We start from the raw sequence: 24773 nt of genomic DNA on the forward strand, positions 1-24773 counted from the left end.
AAAATTGGCATTCAGCAGAAAAAAAAACAAAAAAAAAACATAAAAACAACGAACGATTCAAAGAATGTTTGAATTATTGATTTTCTGTATCAGACAAAGATTTACTTCCCTTTTCCCCTTTGAAAAGAAAAACGAACAAGAAACGTGAGTATTAGCAAAAAAATTGTAATCTGAAAAAAAAAATAAATAAATAAATAAATAAAATAACGATTCTTCTATCATTAGACTAAAGCTGAAGTAAGCAACGTTTGTTTCAATAAGGCTTATTTACTATATATTTTAATCCGATAAAATACTCCTTAGTTTTGGGATTGAGTAAAACTTGAAAGCACTTCCATTTTTATTGTTCTAATTAGTCGTAATTTGCAATTAACTTATCAAACGAGTCAGCTCTTATTAAGTTTCCGTTGCCCATTTTCACCCTCTCTCACTGCATTAGCACCATGACCTTAGGGTTGTGCCCGTCCTCACTTAACACATCTTTATTTTATACCCCTTTCTCCTCCTATCTGTCTGTCTGTCTATCTATCTGTCTGTCTCTCTTTCTTTCAAAGGTAATAAAAAAGGGAAGAATTTAAAAAAAAAAATGGAATAAACCATTATAAACAAAGGGAAATATCACTACAAGCAGTGATACAATTTAAGTCTATTATAAAAGTAATGATTAAATTGTTTTCGTTAAATAAAAATTAAACATTATTTCAGTAATATCAAACCTATATATATATATATATATATATATATATATATATATATATATATATATTTGGTAATCTCTCTGCTTGTCTATCTGTCTGTCTGTCTGTCTGTCTGTCTGTCCAAGAATACAATTGAAAACAAAGTCTTGTACTAAGATCAAATATAATTTTTCTTGGATAATATTTTGTAAAATATCTAATTGTGGTATTAATTTTTTTCGTGCGTTTATGTGTGTGTGTGTGTGTGTGTGTGTATATGATTGTGTATGTTTGTGTGTGTACACGTGTTGTACAATGTCTTCCCGTTGTGTGTTGCACAAAAAAAAAAGAACACGAGTTGAGGCAATGCTAGAAAAAAGAGGAAGTTCGCTGCAGGAAAACCAAGAGAAAATGGAACTGGCCATCGAGGAGCAAGAACTGAAGATGGCTGCCCTCTCATAGCGGGACAGTCTATTTCATTTTACTTACAGAGTGGAACTAATGCCCATTAAATAATTTAACCATACATTCCGTATAAAAATAAATAAATTAAATTATATACGTTTGCAAACATTTGAAGGTATAGAGGATTAATAATATCACAATAGAGTTTGGTTCAGAAATATTTCGGTTTAAATAAATGTGCTTAAATCGTCAAGCGTTAACTATTCTACACTTTCCAAGTAACAATTTCCACTGTCAAAACTCACTACTCCAAATCCGTCACACTGATATCAAACCTTATTACTCCAAAACTCGACACTTTACTGTCAAAACTTGCTACTCCAAATCCGACACTCTGCTGTAAAAACTCATTGCTCCAAAACTCTTAATTCTGCTGTCAAAACTTGCTCCTGCAACACTCAAATCCAAACTGCCTGAGTCTCTGAAAAATCAGCCTTTTATTCAAAACTGGAAGCCTTTCATTTGCATATCAGGTGACAAGATCGCAAACATGTAAAGAGAAATAGCAGCCATTTTTTTTCTTTTCTTTTTCTCTGCCAACGAACACTACAGGCTGCATAAAAACAGGTTTGCACCAATTTTCTTTTAAAGCATTTAATTACAATAAGCTCAGCCAGTGTCGCATTTCTGTTGATTATGTGAGTATAAACAGTTCAATTTGCATGTATTCTCACCTTATATACATCACATATACATATAGATCATCAAAGTTAAGCAATGGTGAGCCTGGTCAATCCCAGATGAGTGACTATTTAGGAATATCAGGCGCTGTATATGAGTGTACGTTGACACCTCCATACAAGAACTGCAAAAAGCTAACATCGTCATTTCCCCTGACCGGAATATACATGCAATTGGAGATTGCTTATGAACTTCCTCCTATGGGGGAAGCCAGTTCAGCCCACCTACGAGTTGGTGTAGGTTGTGCTTATTTAACATGAAAAGTGTGTATGTTGTTCAAATTCATTGGGTGTTACTATGGTGACGAGTGGTTCATATTGGACTGCAGGTAAGCTGTGTCGATGTCTTTTATAATGTGAGGATGGCTCCCAAGAGCTTAGCACCAAATTTCTAAAATTCTTTTATATTTTTGGTGGGAATGAGTTTATAAATATTATTTGGATTCTTCAGACTACTGTTCTCATCTCGAGTGTTATTTTCACAGCATTTCGGTTCACATAACCTCTGACCTCCTTCAGGTGTACCTTGTCAAACCCGCAAATCTCTCTTTTGATTTCGGGAAGCTATATGATGGTTTGAACAATATCTTTTGTTTAATCCATGGAAGTAGCATGTTCTTGTCCCATCAGCCATACCCTCATGGATTAAATAAACGGTTCTATTCAAAATTCCATGCAGATTTCCCAGTTTAATATAAAGATTCCCAAGTTTGACAGAAAGATTCCCCAAGTTCAACAAAATATACCTGAAGAAGGTCGGAGGCTATATCAACTAAAATGTTGTGCAAATAACACTCAAGATGAGAACAGTAGTCCAGAGAATGCAAATAATATGAATAACCAATCCTCATGTGCTCAGAATTTTGAACAGAACTCCTTATTTAATCCATGGGGGTAGCTTGCTCTTGTTCAGTTAGCCATGACTGGGTAGAAATCCTAAGTAATTCGCAATTGTATTTTTGAGTGTTGGCCACATTTAGGATTGAATCATTAAGGAGTGTAACTTTTAGAACTGAATTTCAGTAAGAACTCTGTCCACTGAGTCAGGGCAGGAAAGAGTATATCGTGCATGTATATGCAGCGAGATGATGCATGAAAGTGTGATGCTCTTTTCTCTTCTCTGTAACCTCTTTCCCACGGAAGAGATGTCATGAGGCTGTCCCTACTCGATCATTATTGTGATTAAAGCAATCAAATGTTAAATTCGACACACTGTTGCCAAAAGTTCACTATTCCAGAACTCAATGCTCAAGTGTCAAATCTCGCTACTCCAAATCTCAACACCCTACTATCAAAAACTCAATTCCAAATCTCAACACCCTACTATCAAGAACTCAATTCCAAATCTCAACACCCTACTATCAAAAACTCAACTCCAAATCTCAACACCCTACTATCAAAAACTCAACTCCAAATCTCAACACCCTACTATCAAAAACTCAACTCCAAATCTCAACACCCTACTATCAAAAACTCAACTCCAAATCTCAACACCCTACTATCAAAAACTCAACTCTAAATCTCAACACCCTACTATCAAAAACTCAACTCCAAATCTCAACACCCTACTATCAAAAACTCAACTCCAAATCTCAACACCCTACTATCAAAAACTCAACTCCAAATCTCAACACCCTACTATCAAAAACTCAACTCCAAATCTCAACACCCTACTATCAAAAACTCAACTCCAAATCTCAACACCCTACTATCAAAAACTCAGTTCCAAATCTCAACACCCTACTATCAAAAACTCAATTCCAAATCTCAACACCCTACTATCAAAAACTCAACTCCAAATCTCAACACCCTACTATCAAAAACTCAACTCCAAATCTCAACACCCTACTATCAAAAACTCAACTCCAAATCTCAACACCCTACTATCAAAAACTCAACTCCAAATCTCAACACCCTACTATCAAAAACTCAATTCCAAATCTCAACACCCTACTATCAAAAACTCAATTCCAAATCTCAACACCCTACTATCAAAAACTCAATTCCAAATCTCAACACCCTACTATCAAGAACTCAATTCCAAATCTCAACACCCTACTATCAAAAACTCAACTCCAAATCTCAACACCCTACTATCAAAAACTCAACTCCAAATCTCAACACCCTACTATCAAAAACTCAACTCCAAATCTCAACACCCTACTATCAAAAACTCAACTCCAAATCTCAACACCCTACTATCAAAAACTCAACTCCAAATCTCAACACCCTACTATCAAAAACTCAACTCCAAATCTCAACACCCTACTATCAAAAACTCAATTCCAAATCTCAACACCCTACTATCAAAAACTCAATTCCAAATCTCAACACCCTACTATCAAAAACTCAACTCCAAATCTCAACACCCTACTATCAAAAACTCAATTCCAAATCTCAACACCCTACTATCAAAAACTCAATTCTAAATCTCAACATCCTACTATCAAAAACTCAACTCCAAATCTCAACACCCTACTATCAAAAACTCAACTCCAAATCTCAACACCCTACTATCAAAAACTCAACTCCAAATCTCAACACCCTACTATCAAAAACTCAACTCCAAATCTCAACACCCTACTATCAAAAAGTCAACTCCAAATCTCAACACCTTACTATCAAAAACTCAACTCCAAATCCCAACACCTACTATCAAAAACTCAACTCCAAATCTCAACACCCTACTACCAAAACTTAACTCCAAATCTCAACACCCTACTATCAAAAACTCAACTCCAAATCTCAACCCCCTACTATCAAAAACTCAACTCCAAATCTCAACACTTTATTGTTAAAACTCAATTCTAGAACTACTCTGACATCCAAATCTAAAATCAAGCCAGTCTCTGAAAAATCAGGCTTTTTATATCCAACCGGAAGTATCTCATTTGCATGTTAGGTGACAATAACGCAAGCATATTAAGAGAAAAAGCAGACTTTTTTTCTCGCTTTGTTTCCATCTTTTTGTCCACACAGAACTCTGCAGGCTGCACACAAACAGGCTTGTACTCTTTATCTGTGCCAAAACCAAAATGTAGATTCCATGAACAAAGCTTCTTTCTTCTATTTGCCTGATTCCCACCTAACTACAACTTGGATGTCTTCAAGTCCAACATAAACAAATTCCTGATGAACCGCCCCCTTAAGTAAGACACTTTATCAAATCTCCAATACTAACGATTACTAGGATACTATCCCATTGATTACTGTACATGCAATAACCCTTATCCCCGAGTGGCTTTCGGGCCTTGATAAGTAGTGACTACCATGTTAAAAAAAAAAAAAAAATTTTTTTAAGTGTTTAATTACAGAAGAGCAACTTATTTTGCCTTAGGTAGCATTTTAGACCACAGTTATTTTCATGGTAAGTGTTTGCATGAGCTACAATCTATGATACCACCTTGCCAAACCTTCACAAAAACCACTCATCTGGTTACAACCACTATCAACAATTTCACTTACTCCATATCTGTGCCTAAATCTAAACGCAAATTCCATGAACAAAGCTTCTTTTCTAGAACTGCCCACCTGTGGAACACTGTTCCACTGGCCTGCTTTCCAGTTGACTACAACATGTTCGTCTTCAAGTCCAATGTAAACAAGTTCTTGTTGAGTCGCCACCTTAGTATTTTAATGGTGAATGTTCCAACAAACTACAAGCCTTTGTACCTCATCGATGTAAATACCCCTGACAAATCTGACAGGCAGCAAAATCCCACCCCTACACAGTAGAGATTGATAAATGTAAGAAAGCCTTCTACTCTAATAGTTTCTTCCCCAGAACTGCTAGACTTTGGAAATCCCTTCTGGGTTCCTGCTTCCCCATCTGTACTGACATGCAAAAATTCAAGTGTAATGTGGGCCCTGTCGGTGGGGCATTAGAATACACCGACTGCCCCCCTGCAGAGGATAAAAGTCCCTCAATGGGGGTCTTGGATATGACCATAAACTATATTCAGTGGTGAGGCCCCAACTTGCGGGCTTTGGGGAGTGTGAAGCCACCCTTTAATTACCATTGCTCCCAGGTCCACTCTGACCCGGCGTGGTAGTACCTGTTAGGGTTCCAACTATGGGTTGAATAGAAACCGACTTGAAAACAACAAATATATTCTATTAAAAAGATTTTCTTCAAAATCTTTGGATTCGGCATTAAATAACCCGAAAAGGGTTGATATGCCGTAAAACAAAAACAACCAACCAACCAATCAAGTGTAATGTGAACAGACATTTGCTGCTCAGCTCCCCACATAGTACCCCTACAAATTATGTCCCAGATAGTAACCCCCTCTATAAAAGTGGCACCGTGTCTTGTTTGGGGTGAAAATGCAATAAAAAAAAAAATAATAATTAAATTCTACCAAATTTCCATTACGAATGATTACTATACTGGTGTCTTAGTGATCACCGTACACTGATTAGCCCTTATCCTTGAATGGCCTTCGGGACTTAATAAGTGGTGACTTCCTTGTAAAAAAAAAAAGGGTGACATCTGTCCAGTTAGGGTTGAAGACATGTGTTGCATGGAGTGAAATGATATGAGAATGATTAGATGGAGATAGGATTAGTTCTGATGACCTCAGAGGAAGATTAGATCTAGACTTCATTCGTGCGGCTACATTGAAAAAAAAAATGGATGAGAGGGTGTTTGTTTTAAAGGCAGCAAACTTTAAATTGACAACTTTATTTTCTTTAATTCCAGATTTGGCAACTATTGATTATTTTCAGTTCAGCTTGGTTTGGCAATTCATCACGAAGAGATTGCCACTGGAGCAGCATTTGCATTCGCTTTCCTCCTCAGTCCTTAAAGCAAGTTAGTTTTAACATCAACATGTGAACTCAAAATATTTTCCACTCAATCAAAATCGTTTCAAGCACCACAAACGTAACACATCTACGTAAAATTAGCAAGCCAATAAAGAATCAAAAATTCCTAAACACGTAAGAGGGTGACCCCCCCCCCGCAAGAAATGCCACCCATGAAATCATTAACACAATTCACAATCCTTTCTGTGATCTAACGATACTTGGTACAAATAAACTTTAACTTATGGTTGATTTGTTCAAATGAAGTAAAAAAATAAATAAATAAACTGCGACATATGCATTTCTTCTTTTTTTTTTTTTACACAGGCATCACCACATTATTAAGGCCAAGAGGCCACTCGAGGATAAGGGTTAAAGAGTGTACAGTAGAAATTGGACAATATAGTAATCAATTCGGTAAATTTGTTAACTTATATGGAACGGCTCATCAAGAATTTGTTTACGTTAGACTTGAAGACAACCATATTGTAGTCAGCCGGAAAGCAGGAAAACAGAAGACAATTCCACAGGCGTGCAGTTCTAAGAAAGAAGCTTTGTTCATGGAATCTACGTTTAAGTTTAGGCACAGATAAAGAGTGGGGGGAATTATTGATAGTGTTTTCAGCTAAACGAGTGTTCCTTGTGAAAGTTTGGCGAGGGGGGACCATAGACTGAAGCTCAGTTGAACACTTTCCATGAAAATAACGATACCTCAGAGACAAACTCGCAGCATCTCTTCTGTGAGATAGAGGTTGCAGGGAAGAGAAAATCTCCTACGAGGCTACGAAGTCTATTTTGAACTCTATCAAGGCAGGACAAGTCCTTTCTAGCAGCTCCTGCCCAGATGTGGCAACAGTATTCCATCCTTGGACGTACCTGGCTCTTATATAGATAGAGAATTGCATCAGCAGTGAGATATCTACTGGATCAATAGAAAGATCCCACCATTTTTCCAGCGACCTTGGCAACAGATATGATGTATGTGTTACATTTAAGATCAGGAGTAATGGTCAAGCCCAGAAGCTTGTCAAAACTTGAGGCCTCCTGAAGACGAGAGCCAGTCATTTCAATTGATGCCAGGTGTGGATCAGAATGTTGATGATGAAAAGAGAGAAGCTTGGTTTTGGATGCATTAAAAATAACCAACCACTCCTTTCCCCATTGTACTACGTGCTCAAGATCAGAGGAGAGAGAACCGGAGAGAACTTGGTCATTTACTGTCTTAGATGTATGGTATGAGAGTATTATGTTTTTTTTTCTAAACAGTTTACTCCTTGTAAGTAAAAAAAAAAAAAAGAAAACGAAAATACTCAAGCTGAGATCGACAAAGGGAGTCAAGTATGATAGCTATTAGGCCAGCTTGACACGATCTTTAAAAAGTGTTTTGAATTTTTAACATAATGAATCTGCCATGTTAACCATTCACGCATGTGTATTCGTGAAACAAACAGTTCACTTACTAACAGATAAAAATCCGACGATGTCCACATACCAATTTTTAAATTTGACCCCTCAGCAGCCCTTTCTTTTCGGATGAAAACTGATTAAAATGTTTTCCACATGTCTGAGTATCCTATTTACTAAATTTTTAAAGTCTGTAGATCCAAAATATGTTGAGTATATAGGTTGAGAAGTGTCTTCACACATATGCATTTTTATAGATATACTAGCGAGGGGTACCCGGCGTTGCCTGGGTGTTTGGAGGTGTGTGTGGAAACTTCGGGGGGGGGGTAAAAAAAAAGAAAGTAAGTATGAGGATCGAACCCGAACCGTTGAGGCAAAGTTGTAAATTAAAGTGTGAAAAAAAAAGTGCAATGTTAACCATTGCCCCACCGCAAGATTCTAACGGAAACACGTTTGAATTTATTTAATTACTTGGATTTGGCAGGTGCCCGTTTTAATGAGTTAATGAGGTCAAGTTTGACTGCGGGATAGTATTCATTTACTGCTGAACGCTTTTTTTTTTTTTTTTCCCCCAAGATCTTATAGGAAAAAGACTAACCCACATGCGGCGAGCGACAAATGTTGAATATTTATCTTCCCGAAATCGAGCAAATTAAATAGACAGGCAAGCTTCGTTGTTAACTGTGAGATATTACGATTTATATGTGATATAAAAAGTTTTAAAAAGTTGTGAACCGACCGACCGCTTCTCTGAAAAAAGCCTTTTGTAGACATAGAGAAAAAGCGAACACACATACATACATACATTTTCGCTTTTATATTTATATATGGATAATATCGCAAAGTTCTTACACAGAACAGCCCGAATTGGTCGAAAGTGCAGTTAAAGATTAAATTGTTATGTTTTGGAATGAAAGCATGCTACTCCTGAAAATTAAATAAAGGGTTTCGTTCAAAATTCTGTGCAGATTTCCGAGTTCAACAGAAAGATTCCAAAATTCTACAAATACACCTCAAGAAGGTCGGAGGTTACATCGGCTGAAAACAGCAGCTTGAATAATCCAAATAATCAATTTTTTATTTATCTCGTTATCCTCGAGCGGCCTTTGGAGCTCGATAAGCGGTGACCCATAAAAAAATTAATTGTAAAAAAAATTTTGAAAAAGGTTAGATACAAAGTCAAGTAAGGTTTTGAGAAGCTGGTACACTAAGATAAGCACACTCTGACCTATGAAAAATGCATGAGAAGCCCCGTCGGCATTCTTCAGTAGGGACGCCTCAGGCGATTAGCAACAAATCAGTCATACCTCACCCCAACTGCAACAAAACCACTGTTAGATTGATTTTCTTTTTTCATATAAATATTTTTTTTTTAAATAAAGTCCGGGTTTGTGTTACTGTACACATAGATTCGAAAAAGTTGTCAAAAAACAAATATATAACAAATAAATGTTATTAAAGGCAAGAGAAGTTACTTTTCTACTTAACCGGATACATTTGTTTTTGTTTTTATTCAATGTAACATGTTTATTCAGCTCGAAAAACATACAGTGTTTACCAATGTATTGGAAAATTCAAAATGGCGCCCAACACTCTCTTTAACATGGTAAGTTTGGGAAAAGGTGTTATAAATAATAAACTAGACAAACTACTATTAAAAAGACACCGAATATATGTCAACTTATGTCACGGTAACATATAATGAGCGAATTTCTAACAGTATTTTGTCTAGTTTATTATTTATAACATCTTTTCCTGAACTTACCGTGTTAAAGAGCGTGTAGGCCGCCATTTTGAATTTTCCAATACATCGGTAAACACTGTATGCTTTTCGAGCTGAATAAACATGTTTACATTGAATAAAAACACGAAAGATATATCCAGTTAGGTAGAAAAGTAACTTACCTTGCCTTTGATAACATTTATTTGTTATATATTTGTTTTTTTGACAACTTTTTCGAATCTATGTGTACAGTAATACAAATCCTAAAGTCCTTTTTTTATACTGTTCGTTGCCGTAATTTGTAAGATGTTATGAAGCAGGGAAATTTTTACGTTTTGTATTTTGCCATTTTGTAAATAAAACATCGGAAGAATCTATCAGACATGATGCGTGCGCAATATGATGATGTACGGAAGTCAAAACTGGCCGGTTAGAGTTGAAGACATGCGTTGCATGCAGAGAAAAAAAAACAACTTAGATTAGATGAACAGAGAAGAATATTAAATCTGAACCATATTGCGATGTGCGTGCAGAACAGGAGACTTGATTGGTTTGGTCAACTTGAAAGAATGTCTGAAAGTGTTCGGGTTAGTAGATGTTAGTAGTAGAAACGATGAAACAGTATTTACTTGGCTCCTCGCGTGTACAGGGTGAGACACAAGGTCGATTATTTATTGTGGGGGGGGGGGTCTGGGATAAAGAAGTGTTGTAATAAGTAATTCTTTGGTCAGAGATAGGTTGGTTCAGAAGTCAATTTCTAAAAGCCGTCCAAGACATGTCGGCATGTAAAAGAAAGCCGTTAAATCAATGATGATGATGATGACGGATGATGATGATGATGATGATGAGAAGGGGCTGATTTTCTTCCAAACAGAAGCATAAACCAAGTCTATTAAGCACTTAGCAATTTTGCATAGAGATAAAAGTACATTTTTAGAAGAAAATCACTGCACAAAGAAGATGGAATTGATCAATTTTTAAAAAGACAGACAGAGAGAGGGGGGGGGATATATGAAGCGAGTGTTCACCTTTTGCGAACGGCTGATCAGCATCCGCATCTCTGCAAGATCAATAATTATTGCACTTATTTCTCTCTTTAAAAAAAAAAAAGCAAAAAAAAAAAATTATTTGAAATGCTGACTTTTTTTTTTTTTTCTAATCTCTCTTCGTCCTTTGTTTATTCATGCAAAAAGATAAATTAACATTTTAACCTGTCAGCGAAAATACTCAAATAATCACTATAATCACTTCCTTTTACTACGTTCTGCTTCATGTATTATCTGCTCTTAATAAGATCAATAGAACACAACTCCTTTGTATTTCTAGCATATAAAGTTGTATTGTCGGATTTTCAACGTCAGACCCAAACAGCATTTAAATTGACAAATTTTCATTAGGCATTGCTGCATGAGCAGATCATGGAAGAAGAACTGTTAAACTGATGATGATGATGATGAAAAGAGGCTGATTTGCCTTTAAACGCAAGTATATACTGTCTATAGAGCACTCAGCTTTCTTGCACAAGTTCGAATCATGCAGCCAACAGAACGGTTGTATACCATACTGATAATTTTTGATGAAGATGATACGCATATGTATATAAAAATAATAAAAAGAAGTGTGTGTATATATATATATATATATATATATATATATATATATATATATATATATATATATATATATATATATACACACACTGTATCCTGTGCCGTATAACTGGACCTCCACTGCCTTGTGGGCCAAGGTTCTTTTAACCAAAGGCTAAGGGTGAGGTAACCCTGACAGAAACCTCCAGAGGCACTTAGGCGCTGTCAGTTGCGGCATACATGTGTGTGGTGTATGCTCTGGTGCCCAGCAACCTAAGTCCCAGTTATGGATCAAATGGCATGGTGGATAAAGAGGTCTCCCATAAGCCGTGGTGAAGAAAACCCCTCTAGGAGAAAGAAAACCTTGATATAAAACCTGCAGCGACTGCTGCTTCCAATGATGTTGACTTGCTCTTCCTTTTGGTTCAATATGGCAGTTTTTTAGAGAGTGGGATTGTCTCGGTGCAAATTCTTTCCTCACTATGAAAAGCTTCAAGTACAGGCATTACTTGATATGCAATGGAATACACACTTTGCAATCAGTGTGTATCTTGATAACAAAAAGGCTGGTTGTAGCCTGAAACGGCAAACGGATATTCAATAAGGACTGATGCAGATATGGGTGTGAATGGCAATAAAGGCTCTGGGATGTGAGGTATTTAGGGCACCACAGCTTGGACCGGTCATCAGTGGATGTGCTGGACTATAGAAGATTCATAGAGGTGACCATCTGGCACGTGCCGCTAGTTGCGCTCGTGTTTGGGTCTTTTGAGCTAGAGATATATTAAGTAATGGATGGCAATACTCAAAAACGAGTTACTGCCATAATATACATACATATATATATATATATATATATATATATATATATATATATCTAAATTACAACGAGCACTTTCTATTTCCTGTATTTTAATTAAACTAGTAATTTCACTGTTACATTAAAATACACTCAGCTCTTTAGACTATTGTTCTAATCTCCTTTAAATTATATATATATATATATATATATATATATATATATATATATATATATATATATATATAAAATTATGTTATGTCTCGGAAGTAGAGTGAAAAGCACCTTATTTTTCTTTTATTAATATTATTTCTTTCCTTGTACACATGTTTGTGAGTTATTCCATGGATTTCTGCCTTTGGATTATTATGGACCATCTTCTTCCAATCACGGGATGTCTTTGGATTTTACTTGTACAAATGGAAATTCTTTTAACTTTCTTGAAGTTTTACATTTGGATTTTACCGTCAGTGGATTTTTTATCTTCCACCTGACTATCCATTCATGTGTAATCGCCTTTTTCTTTACCATATTCCCTCTGCTTAACTTATTTTGTTTTCAAGTAAGATCCTTGACTTACTTGTTGTTTCATCAAATACTTCTGCATGCAAAATCCGATCCCGCATTTTGCTAATTCATACCCTCTGATGAGAAGGAGAGTATTTCTTCGAAACTCCGTGGATTAAGGACTATCCATTTATCTAGTGTTTCCTTTTCAGATTAAATATGTTTTTAACTCATTTCAAAGTGTTTTTTTAGCATATTTTATTAACTGTTTGCTCATATATATATATATATAAAGTGAGGGGGGGTAATAATTGTGAAATTATCAAGTTTACGTAAGGGGAGACATAACAAAATCAAATTTTTTCATGTACGATCGTTTCGGAAACAATATCGATTTATTTATTCGATATTTACAAATAAAAATAAAAGTATCGAGAAATAATTTAAATGTTTCTGGATATCATCTTTTAAAGAGGAGGCACTAAGTTTATTTTGAACTTAAAACACGCTTTAAAATAAGTTTAATCACAAGTATACTTATCCAGGCATGTAGAAGAGTCTTGCCTTTGGTAACATTTATTTGTTACATATTTGCAAATCCCCCAATACTATTCTTCTTGTATAAGTTTAAATGTAGATATAATTTTTTTTTTTAAATCAGAAAAAACTTCAGAATGTTTTCTCCTGTTGTATTTTTTTCCAAGATTTTGATGAATTCATCGTCAGATTTTTACTATATTTTTCACTTGTGTCCAAAGCCAAAGAAATAGCATAAAACGTTAATTATTTCAGAAGAAGCCGATGACAGACACCACCAATGTATAGCCGGCACCAAAGAAATTTAAAACCGCTGTCCAGAGCATTTACAATCTATTAATAATCAAGTGGATGGGGGCATACATATAGACATTTACGGAATAGATGCGAAAAGCTTACAAAGGGAGTAGGCAAGTTATCTTTCGATAAATGACCAATAATCTGTAAAAGGGGGTTTTATAACCCATTCTGTAGCCCTTAGTCTTATGATGTAAATGAACAACTTCTAATTAAAGAAAAAACAAGTTGTGCTTGTTTCATTTTTATTTTCAAGAAAAAAAATAAAAGAATCGTTTTGGAATCGGAAATTAGGCACAAAATCCCCCCTCCCCACGATACCAAATTCCGATACCCAAAAAAACTTTCGATTTTTCCAATTCCGATTAATCGTCCCAACACTAATATTATATATATATATTGAAAGAGAGAGAAATGACAATTTTATGGAGACACAGAAAATGGAGAATGAAATAAAGAAATCATTGGGAGAAAAGTATGAAAGAAAAAGAAAACATTTCTATTTAGTGTCTAATCGCTGTGATAATGAAGAGATTTTTTTTTAAATAAAAATTTGTATCATCTCAGAAATGACTGTACACCATAACTTATATATATATACAGTATGAGTCCAAGCTTTTGGTGAGAAGATTCCACTTAGCTTATCATCTACATCTATTTATCAGTCTCCAGGTATATATGTTCGTATGTCTATAAACGTGTGTGTGCGTATCCTGTGTGTGTATGGGTATGTGTAGAAGCATATGTAGTAGTGTGCGGGTGTACATGCATGTATGTTTACGTATGCAAGTGTGTTCGTGGGTTGCGTGAGTGCCCAATTCAAAGTTTTATGAAAGACTTGGTTTTGAATAGAGGCCACACAAGTTGCTGACCATTCCAAGTCAAAAATGTTGGAAGGGTCATATTCAAAAAGATCTTAACATTATTGGCTATACCCATGCCCCTCCTGCTGCTAACCCTGTACGCTTGGGTATACTCGCAGGCACTCTTGCAGTAAGTGGATGATGTAAGAGCAGCACAAAAATATGACCTTAACCTTTGATCTTGACCTTTGAAAAATTGTGTGCACCATCCCTTAGTCAGAGGCCATCGTCATTTCAGGTTTTGTCATGATCGGTACAGTAATGTGGGCTGTAGAAGAGTATATATATATATATTAAAGATATATATATATATATATATATTAAAGATATATATATATATATATATATATATATCTTTAATATATATATATATATATATATATATATATATATATATATTAAAGATATATATATATATATATATATCTTTAATATATATATATATATATATATATAAATATATATATATATATATATATCTTTAATATATATATATATATATATATATATATATAAATATATATATATATATATATATATCTTTAATATATATATATATATATATATATATATATAAATATATATATATATATATATATATATATATATATATATATATATATATATATATTAAAGATATGATCTTGACATTTGACTTTAACCTTAAAAAATGGTGTGCACACTCCCTAGGCTGGGGTCCATCATCATAACAGGTTTGGTTATAATCGATCAAGTGACGCAGGCTGTTTTTTTTTTTTGTTTTTTTGTTTTTTTTACACAGTGATCACCACTTATCAAGCCTCGGAAGCCACTCAGGAGGCTGTAGGAGGGTTGTACACACAGACACACACACACAAATGCTAATACTTTATATATATAGATTTAGTAGTAGGCTATGAAAATACATATGGCAATTAATCTTCCACATTTCATCTGCGTGAGTATTGTCTGTATTAAAAATGATTATTTTTAATTATATATATACATATACATATATATATATATATAATTAAAAATGATTATTTTTAATTATATATATATATACACATATATATATATATATAATATACGAGGGGCATGCAATAAGTAATGCTCCTGGCCCACTTCCCATAGCAGTAGAGCAACGAAACTTGGCACAGTTATTAGTTTTTCTCTACATAGGAACCACCCAGAGTTATGCATTTCTCACATCGTTTGATGCAGCTCTGGAGACCGCTTTTGTAGAACACTCCAGGTTGGTCATCCACCCACAACGTGACTTCAGAAATCAAGGCTGCATCATCTAGGAAACGGTGCAAGTCAGATGGTGCAAGGTCAGGAGAGTAGCGAGAATGGGGAGAATTTCATAACTACATGCCCATGCTTCTGATCTGGCGACATGCGAGTTGTGGAACGGAGCGTTGTCCTGCAAGAGGAGGGTACCTTTGCTGATCTTGCTCCGCCTCTTGATTTTGATAGCTTCCCTTAATTTCCTCAAAAGTGAAGCATAATAGTCTCCTGTAATTGTGGTATGCTTTGGCAGGAAATCTGTCATCACTACTCCGTCCTGGTTGCAGAAGACTGTGAGCATGACCTTGCCAACGGAGGGCTGCACTCTTGCCTTCTTTGGAGGTGGTGAGTCCAAGTACTTCCACTGCATTGATTGGGCTTTGGTCTCTGGATCATAGTGATGGACCCAGGTTTCATCCTGTGTAATCAGTCTTTTGACTCATTTTCTTGGCACATCTCCAAACTCATCCTCGAGCACTCAACGTGTTCTCGTTTCTGGAATGATGTGAGCAACCTGGGAATCCATCTGGCAGACACCTTATGCAAATGCAAATGGTCATGACTGATAGTTTCCATAGACCCTGTACTAATCTTGACATCTTGGGCTATTTGGCGAATAGTAATGCGCCGATTTTCCAAAATGGCAGCCTCAACTTGACGGACAGATGCCTCATCAATGGCAGAAGGGGAGGCGACCAGGTCTGGGAGCTGTTTCCACAGACTTCCAGCCATGTTTGAATTCACGATGCCGGCATTTTACAAGGTCATATGATGGGGCATTATCACCATAAGTTTCTGTCATTTCATCAAAAGTCTCCTGTGGTGTGCGTCCTTTCAAATACAAAAACCGGATCACTGCTAGACATTCAACAGGCTCCATTTCACACCTGATTCAGTTCAAACACCTGTAAAACAGAAACCACAATTAGTTCAGAACTGTAATTTGCCACATAACCCGTAGAGATATAAATCATTGCACATGCAAAATGTCAGCTAGATCAGACAACTGGAAGTGGGTCAGGGGCATTACTTATTGCACGCCCCTCGTACAAATGATTATTTTTAATTATATATATATGATTAAAAATAAAAGATTATTTTTAATTATATATATATATATATATATATATATATATATATATATGGTACAATCACGTTGACACGCTGGTTCTCGTCAAATAACCAAATTTAAGCAATATTGAACCTGGCCAGTATCAGATGAGTGACCATATGGGAAGTCTAGGCGCTGTGTGTACGACGCCGAATCATAGAAATTTCCAGGTTGGTATCTGGAGAGCTTATTAATTTACTGGGAGAGATTCACCCCCAGTCTTTGTTAAGACATGTATCTAGGAGAAGGAAAGTTTGATGATGTAAAAACCTGCAGTTTACTGTGTACTCTGTCCCATGGCAATCGTCTTCTGCACCGGCGAAGGTTAGCAGTAATACCAAAAAGTGTGGCTGGTTCTACACAAAGCCTTCACCACTATAAACAAATCATCTGTGGATTCCTGAGCAACTTAATTGTTATGGTGGGAGCTCATATCTCAAAATCGACGGGAGAGTACAAAACTTTGTTGGAATTCAAAGACTTACATTTTTTCTTTTATATAACTTCTTGTTTATTTCATGTTGGATCTCTTTATTACACCCGTTTTATTAACGGGATGAAAATTCTATGATTTTATGTTTTCATAGAAATTTTCTTTCTCACCAAAAGTTAATTTTGTACATGATAAACCTGGTGCATTTGTTATATATATATATATATATATATATATATATATATATATATATATATATATATATATATATATATATATATCATGTAATCATTTTTCAAATGTGCTGCATAATCACATTGACACACTAGTTCCAGTTTGATCACCAAAGTTAAGCATTGTTCAGTTTGATCAGGACTAAAATGGGTGACCATTTGAGAATGCCATGTGCTTTTTGCTTATATTGGCATTTCCAGTCGCCCTGGACTCTTCATTGCCATTGGAATCAAGCAGTGCTGACTCAGGAGAAATGTGTTGGAGATAGTGCAACCCTTGCTTTACCCTCTCTACAGGTATTCATTATGTCTGAATAAAGGCGATGACATCATGTGATTTTTCAAACCATTTAAGCACAAAGCAATCCATTATCATAAAGATTGCCATTTGTCACAGTCATAAAAGTAGTGCTTGCAATGGTTTCTTTTGTAATTTTCTTCTTTTTGGTCCTTCGACAAAAGGAGGGTGGACCTGTAAATTCACATTCGTCTGTTTGTCTGTTCATCTGTCCGCACTTTTCTCAATAACTAGACCTTGGAATATTTGGAAATTTTGCACAAACATTAAACATGATATGAGTAAAATGTAACAGAACGGACGTTCTGGTAAAACTCCGGTTGCTCCCGTAGGGGTGCTTTTCGGGTTAAAATGGCTAAAATTGACACTTTTGTGCTTATTAAAAAAAAATTTGATGCCTTGTATTTGTATAAAACTTTCTGAAAAGTTGTCACTAACTGATTTCTACATAATTTTGTTTGCCTATACTTCGCGATAACTCTTGGGTGTGCGCTCCAGGGACTCTTTTAGGGCTAATAAATCACTCCATCTTTGGGACTATTTTACCATATTTGTTGAAAATTGTCTGTGTATGTCTATTTAGCAGTTTTGCATGGTGCAGAACTCAAATTTAAATATGTTAAGGCCTTGGGGACAGTTGGGACTAAATGGTGATGGGGGTCAAATGATGACTTAGTCATTTTTTTTTTTTTTTTTTTTTGCATGGTGCAGAACTCAAATCTACATATGTTAAGGCCTAAAACTGCACTGTTTGTTCATTTTCATCAAGATTTGACGTCCCCTGGGGACTTTTGGGGCTAAATGGTGGGCGGGGGTGCAAATGCTGAATTTAGTCATTCTTTTATGCCTTATTCACTGTTCACTCACAGGGGACCATGCATGCTTCACTTGTTTTTTTTTTAACTTACTCCTAGCAATTAATCTTGTCTGAGTAATTTGAACCGTCAACCTTTATATACCCTTGTCCATTTCTTTAACTATCCAGCTATCTCTGTAGCACAGAACAAAGAAGCGGGTAAAAAATAATTAATAAATGTGACAGTTGATTTTTTTTTTTTTTTTTTGCTATTTAGCAAGATAAAGCAATTAACTTTAATTCAGTTTTCAAAGCTAAAATTAATTTTAAGTGTTTTGTTCTTTTTTTTTTTGACAAATTTTTTTTTACCAGAGTTCATATTCTGATGATCTTTTCAAATATAAAGAAAAAGAACCTCTTAAATTTCTGTCAGAAATTCAATTTTGTATTTTTTTTATAAATTATAATTGTGTTAACATATATTTTGTGACAAAAATAAGAAATAATTTCTTTGACATTAGCAGACGTGATTATGTTAGAGTTTTAAAACAACCTAAATCGATCATACATAATCTAATGAATCAAGAAAAACTCGTCTATGGAAAGCTCGTCCATGGAAGACTCGTCCACGGAAGACTCGTCCACGGAAAACTCGTTTATTTTTACTAAGTAAGAAAACTGGTCCATTATTGAATAAATATTATGGAGTGTTTAATCCCCTTTAAAAACAGTATCTCCTTCAAGAACGGTCATAAAATGTGTTTTCAATTCATATTTATTCAGTAATGGACTAGTTTTCCTACCTAGCAAAAAATGGACGCGTTTTCCATGGACGAGTTTTCCAGGCACGAATCTAATATATAAACCGAAGTCGATCATATTCTCAAAGTTAGACTGACATAGCTATTGATGTGATGAATCGATATTTGATTCTGACTAGCTAGTCATTTATGCAATTTATCAGTCTGTGTTCTTTGCAGACAAAAATTTAATATCTAATTTATTTTATTGATTACATGTTATATTTGGATCGATATCTCCTTTAGTAAGGTCTCTTTCATTGGCTGTTTATCTGTGTTCATTAGCCAATGACGTTGTTGCTTTTGTTACACAGTATGAACATTAAAAATGGCATCAAAATATGTTGTCTGTAAGTATTATTAAATTTCTATTCGATTTTTAACTGATTTCTTCATTCCCTATTCTATTCGACAGTTTAAATGCTTCAAAATGCCTTTCAAATTTCAAAGACGTAACAAGGTTATTTATTATTTTAGTTTTATGCATAGACTAGCTGGACGCTCATGCTTAAACATGTTATTTTAATTTATGCAGACTGCATATGCATTATTATAGAATCAATCCTCTATTGAACATTTTCTATTATGAGGAGTAATTTGCCCGGTGGAATAATTAGCCAAAAAAATAAATAAATAATAATGATAATGTCGTTAATCAAATTCTGTCTGTGTTTGTTTACAATATCTTGTCAGCTTGACAATCTTAAAAATAGTCTTTCTTCTCTTATCGATAAAAAAGAAGAATTTTTACAAGGGAGATATTTTACAACACACACACACACACACACACACACACACACAACACAAACACAACACACACACATACATAAACACACAAACACACAACACACACACACACACACAAACACACACAACACACACACAAACACACACACACAACACAAACACACACACAAACACACACAAACACAAACACAAACACACACACAAACACAAACACAACACACAACACACACACACACAGTGACTTTTATATAATAGAAGAGATAGAGATTTTACTTTTAGCTATAACAAAAATAAGGTACGGCACAATCACGTTGACACACCGGTTCTCACCAGATCACCGAAGTTAAGCAACATTGAGCCTAGCCAGTACCAGATGGGTGACCATTTGGGAAGTCTAGGTGCTGTATATACCTTCTGGGAAGGGGCCAGCACCCTCACCCTATAAAAAGAACTCCTCGCTACAAAAATATCTATAAAAGTTGTAGGTGGCCTATACCCCTCCAGGGCCCGAAGGGCTATGGATAACAAAAATAAGTCTTTACCGTGTTTGGATATATGGTTAAGTGTCAGTTTTAGTCATTTAGAACTGCTTTAAACCTTCACAGCTCACTCATTTTTCGAGCAAATTTCAAACAATTATTACACCTTCTCAGCTATATTGTGAAAAAAAATGTAAATTTTCGTTCAGTAAAACAAAAGTTATGATGAATTTACTGACGTTCAAAATCGTAAAAAAAAAAACTTAAGGAGGTGAGCAATATTTTTATGGCTGGTTTCCATAGCAATCACATCGCTTCAGTGACTACTGTTGCTACTAATTCACCGCTTTCATTAAGAATTTTTTTTTTAATTCAATTTATAACATTATATAATCAATTCTTAATGCTGCAATATTTAAAGTTATAAATTAATTATATTTTTTACTAGAATATCTTGTCCTTTTCTTTTCCAGTTTTAACAACTAGTCCTTTAGTTTTCCATGTTTAAGCTTAACCATATTACTTTACATGCCCACATTTTTTTATTGCAATATATGCACATTCTAGACTAGCCATCATCATTCTCATCATCATCACATGAATCCGAAGTTGTTGCTATTAGTTTCCGCAATGTTTTTCTAATCAGAAATTTTTTCTAGAAAGACATTGGATACTCACGGGAAGGATCACATGAAGGTTGCCAACATCCTAAGTGTAATTGATTTTTGTGGAATGAACTGGATTTGAACTTGGAGCACCCAGGTTCTCAGTTCGTGTCGTTAACCACTAGATCACCATCATCTCCTATCCTAGACTAGTAGGACTAGTTAATTCAAAGTTTCCTAAAATTTTTGATAAGTGTTAAAATCGCGTCTAGAGCAGGATGCATTAAAAATGGTTTTATGCTGTTGTTTTTGTTAAATATTAGCAAATAAGAAATAATTTAGAAGTTAAAATCCATTTAGTATTATGCATGTGACTTGAAAAAAAAATACTTGTATGCTACGATCGTTTGCTGAGGAGAGTTACTTGATTTGTCATGTGAAGACGTTTTTTTTTAACCTGTTATTACGTCCTGGCACAACAACCAGCTTCCTGGGGGAATAAATGATAAAAAGCCACTCAAAGATAAAGGTTAATGAAACTGAAAAATTATCAGCCAAAAGATGAAGACTATTATAGGAGTACTTTTTGAATTGAAAGCAATGTTAAAGTTCAGAAGAGTTTCCGATGGGTAGCTAATCTGTATAAGTCCTGGAGATGAAAAAAGGGGTTTTCAGCGGGTAGCTGATCTGTATAGGTCATGAACTTATAAATTTTGTAGATAAAGAATAAAAATCTTTCTCGTGTAGGCATGAAAGATTATGTGCAGGAATTTTAAAAGATCCAATACTTTTATAAAGCGATTCTGGTTTCTGATTGGTTGCTAGCAGAACATGGCTCCATTTATCTCTCACATTAGCGGTAGTCAAGAGGGCACGCAGTGTATCGCAAGTATAAAACAATAAAATAATAGAAAACACAGAAAACGTAAACGTTTCGTAGACATCAGTTGGGCTCGGCATGTCTGTTGAAACCATCGTGGGTAACCAATTTTTAAACGCTAATGTCTTAATCTTTGCCAAGGCCATGTTTAGCACTCAGTGGATCCATATTTTCTTCAAGTCACAACATGCTTTCAACTGTCCCTAAATGAATGATGTGTTAACTAATGTGTTATTGGCAGCTCCAGTAACTCTCGCTTCTCCTTTTTTGTCCCTCAGTCCTCATTTCCAATCTGTCATGAATAATGTTTTGGAAAGAGTATAAATATGCAAAGCTGAAAATACATATATACATATTTAAAATTTTTAAATTTACTACCCTAGGCATTTTAATATATGAGTGCAGTTGAAATATTATAAAATACCTTGGGCAGTAAATTTTAAATTTATATAATAAAAAAAATTTTTAAAATGGAGAGTAGATAATGCACTGTGGATGTGTTATCGACAGCTCCAGTAACTCTCATTTCTCCTTTTTTGTCCCTCAGTCCTCATTTCTAATGAGTGATTTTTCTGACAAAGGGTGAAGAAAAAGCTGCTTTCCAGATCGGTAATACTTCATGAACAGTAGCCTGAGATGTTGGAAATTTTCTGTTTCTATGCCTATCCATGTGGCCATATCATTAGTGCTGGAGGTAAACGTTTCATCTGGGTTGACGTTACGCGCCTGATAGGCAGGGACCCGAACCTTGGATTAACCACTAAGGAGGCTGTCCTATCAGCAGGCGCAAAGTACTGAGACTGCTGTATTGCCATTTGGTGAATGGATTCTGGACCATGCAGTAGTTTCTGGTGGGGCCTCTCAATGCCATACTAGTGGGTAATTGTTACAGCTTTACCTTATCATATGCTACAAAAAAAAAAAAAAAAGAAATTCCTGTCTTTTTCTCTCTTACTTTCCCTCTCTGTCCTGCTCTAAGCAAGTCTGTCGACCTGTTCCACAAATCCCAAAACTTCAACATGAAACATCTCCAGAAAAAAAAAACATGAATAAACCGAGAACCCCATTCTCCAACGTAGACCCCTACTACCATGTCTCCTTCTCCAATATCAGGGGTCTACATTCCAACCTTCCAGAGGTTGAAACCCAATTACAGGAGACAAAACCGGACATACCCTTATCCCTGAGTGGCTTCCGGACCTTGATAAGTGATGACTACCATGTAAAAAAAAACTGATCTCAATTAACAACTAACTAAACTGTCACTAACGGTTGCAAAAAAAAAGAAACCTTTCCTAAAAGTGTCAGTAAACTAAGTCTAAATTCCTTGACAACTCTGACCGATCATTGTCCCATTGATTAACATATATTCTAAAACGCTTTTGTGTGCCTTGGGGAACAGCTTCCTTTTTTGTGGGGGAGGGGGTACATAGTATACTAGGTAGAATATGCAAAGCATTACCCCCAAATTATAAAACAAAAAAAAAAAAACTTTTGTAAAAAGGGTGCTGTAGAGAGACGAAGAGTAATCTGCAGATGAACCTCCCCAGATGTGGTGGCAGTATTCCATGTTAGGTTGTATCTTATACAAGTAGAGCATTGTATTTAGAGTCAGGTACTTTCTGGAGTGGTAGAATAATCCAACCATTTTGGTAGCAACAGTAAGTTAGTGGTGATTGTTATGTAGGTATATATATCGACAGGGAATTATCTCCCTTCCATCACCAAAATTTTAAGGATGTACAATGTTTTTTTCTATGATTAGAGGTTCTCAAATGCTACTAAAATCTAGGCTTAGTCTGCTTAGTAATTTATATGTTTTTAGCATACAGAGCCAATAACTTTTCTCTTTTCTTTTTCGAAGGCCAATCCGACCGAAACGTTGTACAAAATAACTCTCAAGATGCGGAGAATAGTCCGAACAATATAAGTAATATAAATAATTAGCCCATATCTCAAATATTCAGAACTTCTCTCTTTTAGTTTGATAATTTTGTAACATAGCGCAGACGCACGGATATAAATGCATGTGAAATGCCATCACTGGTAAAGAAAAAAAAAAGACTATAAAAAAAGAGAAAGAAAATGATCATGGGAGAGATGTGGATAATGTTCACGATCAGGTGTGAGATGTGAAGGACACTCAAGAAGATGTGTGTTGGTTGCCGGACAACGTTACAATTTCACTGAAACTGTAAATTCTGTAGTTGGGATCTTATTTTTAGTGAGTCTCTCATCAAGCAAAAAGGGAAAAAAATAAAATTAAAAGATGGCTATCAGAAATCAGGCTCATCTCATTTTGATTTCAATTATTAATTTAATGTTAACACATTTCAAGCGTGTTTATTTTCTCTCAAGTTTACACACTAAAATGGATGAGAATTGTGGATAGAAAATACAAGCGATTTTGCAAAAATGGCCGCCATTTTGATGATTTCAAATGAAATAGCCATGGATTTATTAATCATATTAAAAAAGAAAAGGAAATTTGTATTGAGACTAATATTTTTCTGCTGCACAGTAAACCGTGTAGCAGAAAAATATGTCTCTTACTAAATAACAATCTGATTTTTTGGCTTTTACAAGACAAAGATATTGCATATTCACCCTCAAAATGTACGTTTTATTGATTTGCCTGCTTCCGTATGAGGACAGGATATGATACAAAGTTAAACTTAATGGAGGTTTAGGAGTGTTGGGATGATTAATCAGAATCAGGATTTGGAAAAATCAGAACTTTTGGGGGTATCGGAATCAGAAAAATTTGTGTCTATT

General features: G+C 35.2%; 1 pseudogene; it reads left to right on the plus strand.

The window, feature by feature from the left end:
• Positions 1 to 20327: 20327 nt before the first annotated feature.
• LOC145263503 (5S ribosomal RNA) lies at positions 20328 to 20444 on the plus strand (annotated as a pseudogene).
• The last annotated feature ends 4329 nt before the right edge of the window (positions 20445 to 24773 follow it).

The sequence above is a fragment of the Euprymna scolopes genome, chromosome 38 (genome assembly GCF_053919585.1).
Source record: "Euprymna scolopes isolate OS-2025 chromosome 38, ASM5391958v1, whole genome shotgun sequence".
Taxonomy (NCBI): Eukaryota; Metazoa; Mollusca; class Cephalopoda; order Sepiida; family Sepiolidae; genus Euprymna; species Euprymna scolopes.